This window comes from Indicator indicator, chromosome Z (genome assembly GCF_027791375.1).
Source record: "Indicator indicator isolate 239-I01 chromosome Z, UM_Iind_1.1, whole genome shotgun sequence".
NCBI lineage: Eukaryota > Metazoa > Chordata > Aves > Piciformes > Indicatoridae > Indicator > Indicator indicator.
In genome coordinates, this window is record NC_072053.1 from 4,771,385 (window position 1) to 4,789,080 (window position 17,696).

Below are 17,696 nucleotides of genomic sequence, written 5' to 3' on the forward strand. Positions count from 1 at the left end.
AGATGGAATCTTCTTTTTAACAAATCTGAACAATAAACAGCTGTGAGACTGTTTACATTTAAATATGGGCATTCTTAGCACAGAACATGTTGACCATCACAACTTTTTAACCCTCAGGCCCACAGAAACTCTGTCTTTGCCATTGTTACTTACAAACTGGGTTGATGAAGGAAGAAATTGAAAGAGAGATTGCCCATCTCCAATTTATTCTATTAATTCTGGGCTATGTTCAGCCAGATGGGCAGAGATCAACATTCCAGATACTGAAGAAGAGCAGAACACTATCAGTTAAGAGTGCATCTTGGAAATCACAAGGACTTTCTAGCAGATAATTAGGGAAAAGAAGTTGTGGGCACATGCTTCCACAGAAAGCACACAGTGATTTCCTGATTCTAGTATGCCAGTTATCTCTCCAGTCATCAAGCGGTGCAAGAGGAAAATTTGTTTCTGAAATTTTCTTGAAAATGTGCCAAGACTTTATATGATTGCTGAGAAAAAGAAAATAAATGTAATATTTTCTAATTAATTATAATTAATTAATTGGGTCTTTGGATATGACTTTTTTTTTTCCTCAAGGAAAATGCATGTCTTCTGAAGGCATAACAGTTATAAATAGAAAATCTTCTTTTAATTTTAGTGAGCTGAAATGGTAATATCACCAAACAATCTCCTATTTTTCAGTGCGTCACATTCCAATTCTACATAATTCAAGTCTGAATATTCCAAACATAGCATACATCAACTGAAGCACAGACAACAGGGAGGCTTCTCATGCCCCTTAATGATTTTTCATAATGAGATATGTTTTTAGGCATTACAAGAATTTATTCCTTATATAATTATAAAGATATAAATTCCCTGATAAGACTATGTCTTGGATGGTAAGAAGGTGAATTGTCAGTAAAGGAGGGGCATGAGGCAGCACTTGGCTAGCAGTTAGATAATCCCAGTAGCTTCTGCTTCACACATAACTTCTGCTTCATTATTCAAAGTGCAGAAAGCTTATGGCTACCAGAAGCTGCTGCTTTATCTCGGATGTTATCACTGCGAAAGGTAAAACCCCATAGTGAATCAGTTCAGTAACTATCCTCTTGGTGCTGACTTTCCTCCTTAGCCTCCCTAGCCAGTAAGTGCAGATATTTGCTTAATATTGAGTATCCCAGAAAGTTACTAAATTCTTCCAGAAAGCAATTACTTTCAGAAAATGTTAATATTATGGATTTTTTTCAACTTGCACCTTATAAACAGTCAAATATTAACAACTGTAGGAACGCACAGAAGGTCACATAAGCCTTCAGACATTACTCTTTGAAAAAGAATACTTTGATGTTTGCCAAATATTCTGAGTTATTCTAGGAGATGTGCTTCTTCCTGAGGCAAACAGAGCTGCCTGTTCCACACTGAATTAAGCCATGAAGTTTGGAGAAAAGCAGTAAGCTTGTAAATGTGTTAAATAAAGCTCAGCATCTACTCAGATTTCCTTCTGACTATTACACTGTGTCAGGTAACAAGATTGTGTAGGTTCAGCTGAATCTATTAACAGGCAGACTTGCAGGCAAGAACAACTTGTTAGTGTGAATTACTAAAATTTCAAATAGCAACCATGCTTCCCTTGTATCTATCAGATACAACTTTAACTCTGCCACTCAAAAGTTTTTTTTATTTAAATACATTGCTCTTGTTTGTGTTGTTCAGACTGCACATGCATTTTCACATGCACTCTGCCAGGTTGTTTTTCTCAATTAAATGCAAAACAAGTGGTTCAAACAGCATTTGTAAATGATGTGTCTGCTTAACTCTTTGAATACATTGCCAAGCATAAGCATTATATGACTAGAGTACAGTGTCTGCAGGTAGACACATCCTTCAGTTTTTTTCTGCCTCAAGACAATGCTTACCATCACAAAACCATGTACAAACTCAGGGGTTCCTCCACTCCATCCAAACAGATGCCTTTTGACCTTCCTCCAGAAATGGTCTATTCGTTCATATTTGAATAACAATAAAAAAAAATCTGCACACTTTCTAGAAGCAAAAGGTTACATATTTTGAAAACCATACACTTGAAGGAGCGATCCTGGATTACATTCAAAAATCAAAGTGAGCAGACCCACCACTAACATCAAGTCTGAGAAACACACATAGTACCTAAGCATGCATATCACAACACACATATATCCAAGCACAAATATAGGCTGGGCAAGAAGCGGATTGAGAGCAGTCTTAAGGAGAAGGACTTGGGGGTGTCAGCTGATTAAAAACTCAGCATGAGCCAGCAATGGTTGCTTGTAGCCCAGAAAGGCAACTGTATCCTGAGCTGCATCAAAAGAAAAGTGACCATCAGGATGAGGAAGGTGATTCTCCCCCTCTACTCTGCTCTTGTGAGACCGCACCTGGAGTACTGCATCCAGTTCAGGTGCCCCAAGCATAAGAGGGACATGGAACTGCTGAGGCAGGTCCAGAGCAGGGCTACATAGATAATCAGAGGGCTGGAGAACCTGCTTTATGGGGACAGGCTGAGGGAGTTGGGGTTGTTTAGACTGGAGAAAAGAAGGCTCTGGGGAGACCTTATAGCAGCCTTCCAATGCTTGAAAGGGACGTATAAGAAAGTTGGGAAGGGACTTTTTACAAGGCTTGCAGTGATGAGAGGAAATGTACTTGAGAACAGCAGATTTAGACTGGACATTAGGAAGAATTCTTTACAATGAGGATGGTGAGACATTTGAACAGGTTGACCAGGGAGGTCATGGATACCCCTTCCCTGGAGGTGTTCAAGACCAAGTTGGATAAGGCCTTGTTCAGCATGGTCTGGTGGAAAGTGTCACTTTCCATGGCAGAGGTGGGAGGTGTGTGTGTTGGAACTAGATGATCTTTAAGGTCCCTTTCAACCCAAACTATTCTATATATCTATGAATCTGAGAAAGTCGACAACACCCAGGTATGTTTTTTGTCTCAGATCTAGAGGCAAACAAGTTTATGAGGAATCACAGGAATGTTTAGTGTCTGTAGGTTGAAAGAAACATGACCATCAGTCCTTTTTTATATGCTCTGCAACAATTCAATTCCAGTAGTTCAAAGAAACTGTTAATTAATTTGATGACTTCTGAATATTCCCATTCAATGAATATCAACAGAAAAAAAATAAAAGTCCTGGAAGCCAATTATGGCACATAATTAGGAAGATATATGGATATTGCAGTCCTGATGTGCTTGTTATGCCAAAGAACACAGGATTTTCTATTCTGCAGCCATTATTCTGGCATTTTGCACCTATTTGTCAATGATACACCTGACATATATGTGTATTTCAATAACTGCATAAAGTATAAATACAAAAAGATACTTGATGTGGTGAATTAGATTTATTATGGGTAGCATTCTATACATGTATATGTATTTTATTATTCTTTAATACTATGGTATTTTAAATGATGTCAATACATTTAGGTTCCCCAGTCATTTTGGTCTGTTTCAACTAATGTATTCACCAGTTATGCTCTATCATAACAGAATCACATAGTCATTGATTCTGGGGCTGTTCAGCATGGAGGAGAGAAGGCTCCAGGGAGAGCCTTCTCTTGCAGCCTTCCAATAACTGAGGGGGACCTATGGGAAAGCTGAGGGGGACTTTTTTACAGGGGCTTGTAGTGGTAGTGAATGGTGCCACATCCAGCTGGAGGCCAGTCACTAGTGGTGTCCCCCAGGGATCAGTTCTGGGCCCCATCCTGTTCAATATCTTTATTGATGATCTGGATGAGGCGACTGAGTCAGTCATCAGTAAATTTGCAGATGACACCAAGTTGGGGGCAGGTGTTGATCAGTTAGAGGGTAGGAGGCTCTGCAGAGGGACCTTGACAGGCTGGACAGATGGGCAGAGTCCAACAGGATGGCATTTAACAAGCCCAAGTGCCGGGTGCTGCACTTTGGCCACAACAACCCCAGGCAGAGCTACAGGCTGGGGACAGAGTGGCTGGAGAGCAGCCAGGCAGAGAGGGACCTGGGGAGGCTGATTGACAGCAGCTGAACATGAGCCAGCAGTGTGCCCAGGTGGCCAATGGCCGTTGGAATGTGCTGTCCAAAGGAGGTGGTGGAGTCCTCATCCCTGGAGGTGTTCGGGAGGGGATTGGATGTGGCACTTGGTGACATGGTTTAGTAGTCATGAGGTTTAGGGTGACAGGTTGGACTTGATGATCCTTGAGGTCTTTTCCAACCTTGTTGATTCTGTGATTCTGTGATTCATAGAATGCACTGGAAGGGACCTCTGGAAGTCATCTACTCCAACCTCCCTGCAAGAATCAGGAACATCTCCAACTAGATTAGGATGCTCAGAGCCCCACTAAGCCTGACCTTGAATGACTCCAGGGATGGGCCCTCCACAACCTCCCTGGACACTCTGTTCCAGTGTTCCACCACCCTCAAAGTAAAGAACTTCTTCCTAATGTCCAATTTAAATCTACCCTGCTGTAGTTTAAAACAATTGTCCCTTGTCCTAGTGCTGCAAGCCCTGCTAAACAGTCCCTACTCAGCTTTCTCATAGGCCCCCTTCAGGTGCTGGAAGGCCACTGTAAGGTCCCTCCAAGGCCTTCTCCAGGCTGAACAGCCCTAGCCCTCCCAGCCTGCCTTTGCAGGAAACATGCTCCAGCCCTCTGATCATTTTTGTGGCTCTTCTCTGGAACCTCTCCATCAGGTCCATGTGTTGAGGGCTTATTGTGTTGAGGGCTCCAGAGCTGGATGCAGTACTCCAGGTAGGACCTCAACACAACAGAGCAGAGAGGCAGAATCACTTCTCGTGACCTGATGGACACACTAGACATAAGAAATGACTGTATGTCAGAATTTTCTCTATGAAGATAAGGAGATCATAAATAAAGCACTACATAAATATTGCAGAAAAAATAATTAAACACCATTATTTTAATACAAATATTGTAATACATTGAAGACTAGGGCACTTTAAATGAATAAAGGTTGCTTGTAGCCATAGGTAGACAACATGAATTACTTTATTTTTTTTTACTTCAAATCATATAGAAGAAGTTGAAGAGAAGACCTGAAATTCCAACTCAATAAAGATGTTTGTTATTATCTTTTCTTGCTCTTGTTGAAAGTGCTAGAGCCTTTGAAATAAATCAACATCAATGGCATGCTGTACCACTGCATCTTGAACAGTTACTAAAAAGAAAGAGACAGGAAAGGTATTTTTTTTTTTATTTAGAAAACATAATTTAAACATAATAAATTTTGAACTGATTGGGTCGAACACAAATAAAAATCAGCAATTTTTGTAGTATCTTTCAGGTGAAAAAAAAAATTGCATTTTCTGCCCCTAAGACATGCACTATCTGGGACCATTTACACTTACTTTGTATTCAATTCCTTAGAGAGACTTCTCAAAAATTACAGCTTACTTCTAAAGTAATTCTGCAGAGTGACCAAGTGCCCCTGATTTTAATGGACTGTATCAGCCTCACAGGGATTGTTACTGGAACACTAACTTTTCCCTTTAAAGCCACAGACTGAACAGGCACAGTATCTGCTGACTTACTGAAACACAACAACCTAGAGAATGTTTTCCCACAACCCTAACCCCAGCATTCAGTTCACACAAGAAAACTGCAGAGATAGCTACATCCTTTCCTGGATGCTAAAACTGAGGACAAAAAGCTTTTCCTTCACAATCTGTATTTGCTGAAGAACCAAATGTGTGTCTATACCCAGCAGCTCAGAACAATGAAACTCAGGCTTGAGGTTGTTCATTTTTGGTTGACATGAAAATCAGAAGGCTCTATGCAGTTTAGCTTGTGAACTACCGTTTTTTTTTTCCAGCTATCAAATACTCTTAAATTCTATGAAGCAAACAGAAATGTCTGAATAAAGATTCATATAGCATAACTCAAAATGCCATTTAAAGAGCAACTCCTATCTTAATAATCACAAATAAATTGAAATTTGACATAGAATACTTTAAAATAAATGAGATTTCTGAAAAGCTGTTCTGAAAACAAAATACGGAAAGAAAAGAGTAAAACAATCACTTTATAATTTCATTCTTCTTTAGAAATAAAAATAATAATAATTTAAAAGAAGAAAGAAAGGCTAATTATTTAATTTAAATGAGCTTCCCACACACTGCATTCAATGCCTCACGTATTGCTTACTACACTGTAAAAGAAAACATGACTTCATTTTACAATGAGAGGTTTAGCAGGAAACTTCATGCCACACTGAGAAAAAGAGAAGGGAAACAGAAGTTTAAGAGAAGAATATTAGAGAGACAGAATTGACAGGAAAAAGTTTTTCTGGCAGCTAAACATTGCAGAAAATACATTTTTTGCTATAGATACTAAGCACAATCAGAGACAGTAAACTGAGTGAATTTCTCTCATTCCCTGCACGACAAAACCTGTGAATTATGAGTCATTATGTAGACCACAATTTCCACATGAATAATCTGAAATATGTTTTAAGGCAACATATCACTCCTCAATAATGCAACAGATTTTGGTATAATTGTGTAGTGTCTCACTATCAAATTAAAAAAAATTTGAGATAATCTAAACAAAGTGCAATCCTAAGCATTTCATAACTATGCATACTTACAAAGTTTTAGAACGATTTAGCTTTATGTACATTAAAAAGGAAAACATATGTCTCATGTTCATAATATGCTAAATCTACAAAAAGGTTTCATATTAAATGAGGCACAAGAAATTAAAGTCACTCAGAACATGATAGCATTCAGTTGTGTCATTTGGGTGTTTGTTTCTCCATCAGTTAAGATGAATTTACTAGGTAAAGGGGACAGGAAAATAAAAATACATTTTTGCAGACCAAGATTGCTGTTACAGTAAGCAGACAAAAGATACTGCTATACCTCTCCAGATGGAACTAATATTTAGTGGAAAGATATGGTGAAGAGACTTGATTTAAATGGTAGTGAGGAGTAAGCTGGGACACTGTAAAAAAGAAGGAAGGTAAAAGCAGGAAATTCTGCTCATGCACAAATCCATTGTAAAGGAAAGGATATTTCTGATATTATTAGATAGCAGGAAAGGAAAAGAAAAAAACAAAGTTAAAAGGAGTACTTGTCAACTTGGAGGCCTGTGGCAAGTGGTGTCCCCCAGAGATTGGTGCTGGGTCCAGTTTTGTTCAATATCTTTATCAATGACCTGGATGAGGGCATTGAGAGTCCCCTCAGCAAGTTCTGATGATACAAAACAGGGGGGTTGGCTGACACCTGCCAGGCTGTGCAGCCATCCAACGTGACCTGGACAGGCTGAGAGCTGGGTGCAGGCAAACCTCACCAAGTTTAATAAGGACAAGTGCAGGGTCCTACATCTGGGGAGAAATAACAACAGGCACCAGGACAGGTTAGGGACTGGAAAGCAGCTCCACAGAGAAAGAGCTTGGAGTGCTGGAACAAAAATGTGCCTTTGTGGCCAAGAGAGCCAATGTGATCCTGGGATGTATCAAGAAAGGTGTGTCCAGCAGGTTGAGGGAAGTTCTTCTACCTCTCTACTCTGCCCTGCTGAGACCACACCTGGAATACTGTGTCCAGTTTGGGGCTCCCCAGTTCAAGAGAGACAGAGACCTGCTGGAGAGAATCCAAGGGAGAGCCACAAGGATGATTAGGGGACTTGAGTATCTCCCCTATGAAGAGAGACTGAGATCCCTGGGGCTATTTAGTCTGGAGAAGAGAAGAGAGGGGATCTGATCAATGTCTATAAATATGTGAGAGGTGGGTGTCAGGAGGAGGGTCCAGGCTCTTTTCGGTGGTACACAGTGACAGAACAAGGAACAATGGATTCAAACTAGAACATAGAAGATTTCACCTCAACATGAGGAGAAACTTCTTTACAGTCAGGGTGACAGAGCATCGGAACAGGCTGCCCAGGGGGGTTGTGGAGTCTCCTTCTCTAGAGACTTTCAAAACCCACCTGGATGCATTCCTGTGCAGACTACCCTAAGTGATCCTGCTTTGGCAGGGATGTTGCACCTGATCATCTCTTGAGGTCCCTTCCAACCTCTGATATACTGTGATACTGTGATACAGAAGGAAAACTGGAGAGAATGGTGAGACCTGTAATAAAAATGAATAATCTTGACAAATATTCAGAAGGAATTACTTTTCACAGGAAGACATTCAGATTATTTTTGTTTTGTTTGTGTTTTGTTGTTGCTGTTAAAAGAATTAAGCAAATTAATTGTTAAGAAATTCAAAGGAAGGTCTTGACTGAATTAAAACATTCTGGAGGAGTATTTGAGTATTTGGGTCTCATATTCAGGTCAAGCATCTAATAACAGACTGTTGTATTATGACCTGAAGTTTGATGTTGAGACTACCGATAGTGATCCGGCTAACGTCCATCATTTAATTATCCTACATGTGGAGCTCTGAGGATCAGAGAGGAAAGTTGCACTACTATTTCAGCTCATCAGTAGCATTTGAAATAGAGAGTTTATATGAGGAGTATCCTTCTCCCTTCCTGATGAAGCTCTTTCTTGGTTTTTTTCCATTTTGCTTTTGTATTCAACTTTCTTTTTCTGTGTATTAACTGCTAAACCAAGACTTTCAGTTGCTCTTTTAAAAAATGCTGCTATAGTAACCAGAATTGCTTAAACCAACCCTAAATACCATGATCTATGCTTGTATAAAACATCATGAGGGAAAACTTCTTAAAAGACTGCTATTAAGACAAGCAATTTTATAAAAAAATAATTTTCATGATATCAGAGACTAATTGCCTCTGATTGAAATACATGGCCTCTTACCTTTTTCATAATTGTAGGATTTTATTATAATTTTAACTTTTGTGATGATTCTCAGGTTAAAAAAAAAAAATCATACTACTAATCATATTAAAAGTGTTCAGACAAGCTCTAATTTCATATGGTTAAGTTAAAGAAAAATCAGTAGCCAAAAGCATGACATTCTATTCTTTGTGAGTATAATATAAGCCAAGAGGAAAAAAATAATTTGTCTTGATTTTCAGCAGGACAAAACTCCTATTCTGTATCAGGAATCCCAGAGAGTCAAAGTACAAGAGAGACAGAAACTAAACTATATATTTTTAAGCATGTATTTTCATGTTCGTCTCTACCTTAAAAAAATTTAAGTGGGTTTATTTCTTGCTTTGCATTGAGAAAAATATAATAAATTGCACAGTAAGCTCAAGCAATGATAAAATTGAAAGAATTAATCTTATGCAAATATATAGTTAAATATTTAAAGTAAAATATAAAGTCTCTCCCTGAAGCCATATAAAAGAAACACATTGGAATTAGTATATTTCACTCCTTGTGTCTTGAGCAACTGCTCAAACAATATTATCTCACTAACTTTTTACTTTTCTTGGTTCTGTTTTATTACATCCATAGAACTTGGGCACAAAAATGTAGTTTGAGTAACTTTAAAAAGAGAAGTTTAAAAATAGCCTCTCTTTAATGAAATACAGTCATTTATTCGAATCATCCCTTTCGGTTCTCCAGTTTAGTGTACAGAAAGGCTGTTGATTTTACCTTCTGTATAAAATTCCCATTTACAAGCCTCAAATATTTCTCACTTGCCTGCAATCTCTGCTCCTGCTGGTCTCCCTGGTTATTTTTTACAACCAAGTTGTAACATTTGTTGATGTTCCAAATTGCCTCTCATCTTCCAGTTTCATCATGGGTAGTTTTCACATAGTGGCAACAAACAAAGTTATAAAACAGGTGTCCAGAGGGACAGTTTGTTTATCCATTGAATGAAGTGCTGATTTAGTAAATATATCCCACAACACTAAAGTGTTATACTTAGTACACAGTCATCCTCTGCCCATATCATTTCAAGTCTTTTACAACCCACCACTTGAACAGAGGGTATCAATCCTGTCAGATAGTGTATATGCCAAAAACAAAAGGGGAAAAATGAGGCGAAGAACAAAGAGATCCTCTTCAGAGACTGGGGATATAATTAAACTTTAATTAACTTGCTGTAGAATATTTAGCTTCTGCTACAGAGTCTGAAAGCAAAAACAAGCTAATAACAACAACAAAAAATTAGTGAACTAATAAAAGTCAAAATTTTAATGGATTTTAAATTCTAATTCATTACAAAATCAAAAGAAATAATTGCATACATAACAGTTTATTTCTAAAATATTAATAAATTAACAATTCCATATTTCTGAAGAAAATTATTGCCTTCTAATGTTAAGAAGGTTAACTTCTATGAAGAGTTAGCATTATTTATCAGCAGAAAGCAAACACAGACCAACTAAATTTGACATTTGCTCAGGAAAAGGAAGTGATTCTTTCATTGGATATTATATTGGATATATAAAGAGTATTTAAATGACAATTTCCTTTTCTAGTTTTCACAGACTTATTTTTATTACGTCTTATCACACAAAATTCTCTGACTGCCTTCTGGCCCTACTTATTCTGATAATATTGAAAAGCACATTTTTCCATTAGTAAACTGAAAGTCAGGAATACAGACTTCTGAATATTTTTAATCAATATTTAAGTCAAATGGTTTGACTCATTTTTAAAGTGAATATTCAGATGCCCTCCCTGCCAAAGCAGCCATGGTGCCTGGGTCAAAATCACTGCAAAAAAATATAATTAGATCATAACTTTATATAAAAATGAATTGTAAAAATATTTAATGTTTGATTCTATTTTTTCCTATTTCATGAAAGCCACAAAGTCTAATTAACCCACTCACAAGACAACACAAGCTAAATTTTATATGTTGTCAGTGTTGATTAAAAGCACAACTGATTATGATTAACTACAGTGATTTAAAGCTTTATACAAACCCCCTTGCATACTAATGAGAAGAATCTGGCCACAAAATAATTGCCTGAGTTGAACACCAGACATAGTTCTATATGTTAATCTTCTTTAAGACTTCTGAAAACTGTCCAAATAAATTTGTTCAAACATTGCAATAGATCTGATAGAATTTGTTAGTCTCTTCATCCCTCGTAGTGAGACACACACTTTGATAATATACTTCATATGAACAAACTTCAATATCACAAAAGCAAAATTCTTGTTCCTTGATACTAGAGATTACTGGTCTCTGGGCTTTCCTTATTCTGGAAATTTATTGCATCAGCTCAAAGGCAAAACACAGTTTTGAATCAATTAATTTTCATCTTTTCAGTAATTTTTGGCATTGAGCTCCAAAACATTAAAAAGATAAAAAAGAACTATACATCCTCTTCCACATGCCTCACAAATTCTCTGCCCTTTAGGTCACCTTCTTTCATCACAACACTTGAAGAGAAATAGTTACTGAAAGCAGTTATAGACTAGGGAAAAACTTCTTCATTACAAGGGCATGTTTTGTGCAGAGAATCTCTGGAATCTTCCCCCCTGAAGATACTCAACAGGAAAAGTCTCCTAACAACTTGCTTTAACTGCACCTGCATTGAGAAGCTGAGCTACACAACCTTGAGTCTCCTCCAATCCAAATTATGCCATTGGCCCATGATTACATTTTTACTTTAATTTTTTTGGGGGTGGGATGGGGTGGGGGGGTGAGGGGGTGGGGGTATTTTTGCTGTCTTTGACATATTGCATATACAGTTTCACAAGTTTCCTGAAACTTGCCTAACCAGCTTGAACTCGATATTTTCTAGTAACAGATTTACTCAGATATTAAGGACTTCATTTTCCAATAAAAATTCTTAGTGATGTCGATGGCATCATAAAATTAAGTTATGGGCAACAATTTATAAAAGTAAGAGCTCAGATCAAGCATTTGGAAATGCACTACCTCAAGATCTCCTTGCAGTGGAAATGGAAATACATACTTCTGCAGCTTGTGAGGATGAAACTAATTTGACATCTGACATTTTTTTGCTAAAAGCTTCTCTAAACTTGTAAATGACAGTGAAATTTCAAGTACTTCTTGGGAAGACAATAAAAAGAATTAAAATCAGAAAAGCCAGATATAAATAGTCTTGAGAAATCTGTATACAAGAGGTACTTATGGAACAGAGAAAGACCAGGATTAGGGAACTCAAATAGGATGTAGGTAAAATACAATGAGTTTGATACCAGTTTCAGGTATTCCAAAGGATATAATGAAAACATCATATTTGAAAGCTATCAACAAGATCAGCCATTACTTCCATTTCAATTTGATACTTTCAGAAGAATATAGAGGATATCTAAAGTATTCAAAATATATTATGCTCATTTCTAATGTAGTACATTTTGAAGAATTGGTAGATTGTCAAATTCACTGGTCAACGCTGATTCTGTGAAAAAAAGAAATATGGAACAGGGCAAATTAGCCAAATAACAACCATCAGGTAACTGCTACAGATAATTAGAATCATAGAATTATAGAATTTTTAGGGTTGGAAAGGACCTCAAGGATCATCTAATTCCTACCCCACTGCCATGGGCAGGGACACCTCCCACTAGGTCAGATTGCCCAGAGCCACATCCACCCTGTCCTTAAAAACCTCCTGGGATAATGTTTCTACCACCTCCCTGGCCAACCTCTTCCAGTGTCTCACCACTGTCATGGTGAAAAACCTCTTCCTAATATCCAATCTGAATCTACCCACTTCTAGTTTTGCTCCATTCCCCCTAGTCCTATGACTACCTGACACCATAAAAAGTCCCTCCCCAGCTTTCTTACAGGCCCCTTTAAGATACAGGAAGGCCACAATAAGGTCTCGTCCAAGCCTTCTCTTCTTCAGACTGAATAGCCCCAATTCTCTCAGTCTCTCCTCATAGGAGAGGTGTTCCAGCCCTCTGATCATCCTCCTGGCCCTTCTCTGGACCTCCAGATCCTTCCTGTAATAGGAGCTCCAGAACTGGACGCGGTACTCCAGGTGGGGTCTCACCAGAGCTGAGTAGAGGGGGAGAATAAACTCCCTAGACCTGCTGGCTGTGCTTCTCTTGATGCAGCCCAGTATGTGATTGGGTTTGCAGGCTGCAAGTGCACGCTGCTGGCTTATGTTGAGCTTCTCATCCACCAGCACCCCCAAGTCCTTTTCTTCAGGGCTGCTCTCAAGCCAGCCACTGCCCAGCCTATATCGGTGCTTGGGATTGCCCTGACCCTGATGCCCTGGCATTTGGTCTTGTTGAACTTCATGAGGTTGTCATGGAAAAACTCTCCAGCCTGTCAAGGTCCCTCTGATGGATCCCTTCCCTCCAGCTTGTCTGCTGCACCACACAGCTTGGTGTCGTCACCAAAATTGCTGAGGGTGCACTCAGTGCCATTGTCCATGGCACCAACAAAGATGTTAAACAAGACTGGTCCCAGGACTGATCCCTGAGGGACTCCACTTGTCACTGGCCTCCACTGGGACATGGAGCCATTGACAGCCACTCTTTGGGTGTGGCCATCAAGCCAGTTCTTTATCCACTGAATGATCCATCCATCAAATCCAGACTGCACCAGCTTGGAGACCAGGATGTGGTGTAGAACAGTTTTGAAGGCTTTGCTCAGATCCAGGTAAATGCTATCAGTTGCTCGACCTTCATCTATTAATGTTGTGACCTTTTCATAGAAGGCCACCAAGTTTGTCAGGCAGGATTTGCCCTTGGTGAAGCAGTGCTGATTGCACCCAATCACCTCTTTGTTATTCTTCTGCCTCAGCAGTGCCTCCAGGAGGATCTGCTCCATGATCTTACTGGGCACAGAGGTGAGACTGACTGGCTTGTAGTTCCCTGGTTCTTCCTTCTTTCCCTTTTCAAAATGGGAATTATGTTTCTCCTTTTCCAGTCAGTGGGGACTTCCCCAGACTGCCATGACTTTTGGAATAGAATAGTGAGTGGTTTAGCAACCTCCTCTGCTAGTTCCCTCAGCACCCGTGGGTGTATCTCATCGGGTCCCATGGACTTGAACACTTTCAGGTTCTTCAGATGATCTCGAACCTGATCTCCACTCACAATGGCCATTTCCTTCTTCCAGTCTCTGCCTTTATCTTCCGTTATTCTGGGAGTGTGGCTGGAGCCCTTGCCAGTGAAGACTGAGGTAAAGAAGTCACTGAGAACCTCATCCTTCTCCACACCACTTGTCACCACTTTTCAGTATGTGTTTAGACTTTCTTTCTCCTTACCATTTTTTTTTATTGTTGAAGAACAGTCAAAACAATAATAACAACTCAATATAAGGCAGTCTTGACATTTTTTTTTTTTTTTACCTATCAGCTTTCTGAACAAGGAACATTTTATGACATGGAAATTGAATCTGGCAAGAAGCCCATCAGAAACAACATGTTGTCTCTGCTTTTCTATTTTAAAATAAATACTGTATATCACTGACTATTGCTTGCTTGGTTTTGTCCTACATGTTTGTTCTGCCTTAAAAAAAAAAAAAAAAGGTGTTTTGTTGTATTCCTGAAGTAGAAGTGAATAGAAATTTGTAATCTTCAGTAAAAACAATATATATCTGTTATTGATATAAATTAGTCTAGTTCAGCACAGCAGTAACCAAAGATAAATTCAGATGATTAAAAAACCAGACAATTGTCTTATAAGTAAGAATTCCATATGTTTTAAAATTAAAAAAAATAAGTGATAATTCACAAGAACCAACTTTTCTGTTTATACTCAGGATTCTTTAGTTAGCTTTGGTTCAAAGACCTTTCTAAGGCTGTAATCCTGGAAACATTAGTCTAGTTCCCTCCTTCCCACGTTTCCATGCCTTACTGCATAGATGAAATGGATGACCTGTCGTGTGATGTTCTTGAAAGAGAAGTTTTTTTTTTTCTGGGACACTGGACACAATAACATGATTTTTTCAATCTTCTAGAAAAATTCAATGTACTGAAATATAACTGCAGAAATCACTGGTGCTTTCATTATTTTAGTATTCATTCCAAAACACACACACTCATTCACACATTTTTTTTTCCTCTCAAGTCTTTTGCTGAGGGAAAAAAAGAAAAAAAAAAACGAAACCCAGCTTCTTGGTATTCATCTTTTAATGAAAACTCTGTCCACAAGAGAAGCAAACCCAGAAGACTCCACTTCTAGAGGTCAGTTGGACAGAAACACTTTCTTACAGCCCTATGCCAGGATTTAGGGAAATAGGGTAGGACTGCCTAGTGACCTAAAGCCATTTGAAGTGCTGTAGTTCACTAAGATATGCCTAACACCTCTCATGGAGGAGCTGGAGGTTATGAGATAGGATGTCTCAAAGAGCTGTAGTTCTTTTGAAAGGCAGTTGGAGGTTCCTTACAATATCCTGCAACTCTTAAAATGACACTGGACACCTGCGTCTAGATGATTCCTGGCCTTAACCAAGAGAACTCAAAACTTGACTGAAGTCAAGAGAGCTCAGTGAAATATGCAAGAAAATTAACCAGAAAGAATATGAACTGCCCAGAGTTTTTTTTTTTCCTAAATCAGAGAGATATTTTATGCCTGCTGAGGAGTTATCACATAACTTAGTAACGGAACACAAGGAAGGCAAAAGCTGTGTGAAAAACAGTGGAGCTTCTAGTACACACTTGCTGCTTCCACTCATAAAAATAATACTCAAAACTACACAAACCTTTAGCAGATTTCCTAAGCAGGATTCAAAATTGGTGCCTCGGGTAGAGCGTTATGATTTTTCCACTCACGGTAGTGATTTACTGCATTTATTCTTAACAAAAATAAGATGTTAAATCTCTGAGCTTTAAAGACTTATCATGGAGATACTCGCCCATAAGAAGAGACTACAAAAAACAGTTGACCTTACACTGAGAAGTGAGTGAGACAGAAAAGTATGTTTAGAAATAATTTGCCTCTGCTCTTACTGGCCCTGATGGCCAGACTTTTGACAGCTTGTTCTACTCTCCATGCATTTCCCTGGCATGCTTATTATTGTGTTCTACATATATAGGTTTATATTCATGGCACCTATCTCAAATCTCTCTTTCCTAGAACCACTCTAAAAATTGAGATATATAAGACTCAAAAATTCACCCCTGCTATGGCTTATATTTATTATCTCCTTCACTGAGCTCTTTCCACTTATGCTGGTCATACTTTTATTATTCAAGAAAATCTGCAGTGAAGTTTTCTGTACAGTTATGCCTGCTTTACAAAATAGTTTTAAATTAATAAAAGTACAAATAGGCAAAGTAATATTTCATGGTGTTTTTCTGCTCTGAAATTTATGGAACCAGAGAGAGAAAAAAAAATCAAAAAATAGACATTTTCTGAAGTCTCTTCTGGGAAAGCATACCCTGCACCTGTCTGCTCACAGGGCTTTGATGCTGTCTAAGAGTTCTAAGACAAATAAGCACACGAAACTTCTGAGGCCAGTGATACCTCCAATGAGTTAACTTCAGTTAAGCAGCTCTTGGCTAATGAGTTGTGACTCCTTCTTAATGTTGTAATTTTTATTTGATAGAAAAATAATTGAGGATTTATTTAACCTGCACCTGTAATTAGCAGCATCTTGCTTCTCAGTGTTTTTTTTTTCTTAGCTGAAGAGTTTTTTCTGCCCTACTTAGCTGAAATGAAATTTCTCACAATGGGTAGGATTTATTTTAATAAAGAAACAATTACAATAGACTGAAAGATTGAGTTTCTCTCCAATAAAGAGTCAATATGTTAATTAATATATAATACTGATTTAGGATAAACATTACTTGACAATAAAAAATTATGAGTAAAACATCCTGAAACTTTCAATGAAATTAAAACATTTAATTACCTCAATTTAAATTCTGAGTTCAAAATTAAAATGATCAACTTACATATAAGCATTTTGAATCCAAGTATTTCCTTTTCCTGTGGAAATTTCTAATTTCACTAGGTAAAATTTAATGACAAAAAGTGATTTTTTGTTTGTTTGTTTTTAAGCTATCTCAGCTAAGAATATTTCTCCAAGATGTTTAGATAAAAAGAAATTCTTATCCCTCAGGATAAAAAGATCTGAATTGCATCTTTTTTTTTATCCCCAGCACTTCTAACAAAATTGAAAGAAAAAAAAAAAGTTTATCTTTTTCAACAAATAGACCATAAATCAATAAGTGAAATTAAACCGAAATGTGAAAATTCCTAACCCACTCTATTTCAAAACAGTCATTTCAGTGATTAATAAAATAAGTCAGGCATGAGATTATAGATATACATGACTGAACTGTATTTCCCAGAGTACAGATAAGGATATGTAACTAAAGGGTAAAGCACATCTTATTTATTGCAGGAAAGTAAAGATTTTAGGAGGACAGAAGAGGGAGACATCATTAGCAGGCTAGAAGAGGAAGAAGACACACGTAAGAAAGCAACAATGAACAAATACAGTCAGCAACAGAGACAGTAAAGGTGGAAAGCAGCAACTGGACATTAGATATATCTATGTGGTACAGCATGCAGGTGAAAAAAAATATTTCTCATTCAACTTTGAAAGGTTCTTCTGTGATCTGCCTTGAAATCAAGTAAGCCCAAGATTCCAGCAGTTTCATAAAATCCTCTTTAAATTAATACAGGAATAAACAGACAACCTAAGAAGCACATTAGCCATGTGTGGTGAAAGCACCCTATGCCCAGAATTATGCCCCCAAATACCAGCAAACTTGTCCCAACATGTTTTGGTAAGCCCCGCTTTCCACCCTCCTTTCAGGAGTGGGGACAAAGGCCCAGGTGCCAACCTGTCTCCTAAGGGGTAAACAACTACATGCACCCATCACATGGCATGCTTGTGTTCTTTCCATCTAAGGGCATAATTGTAGCCTCACCCTTTC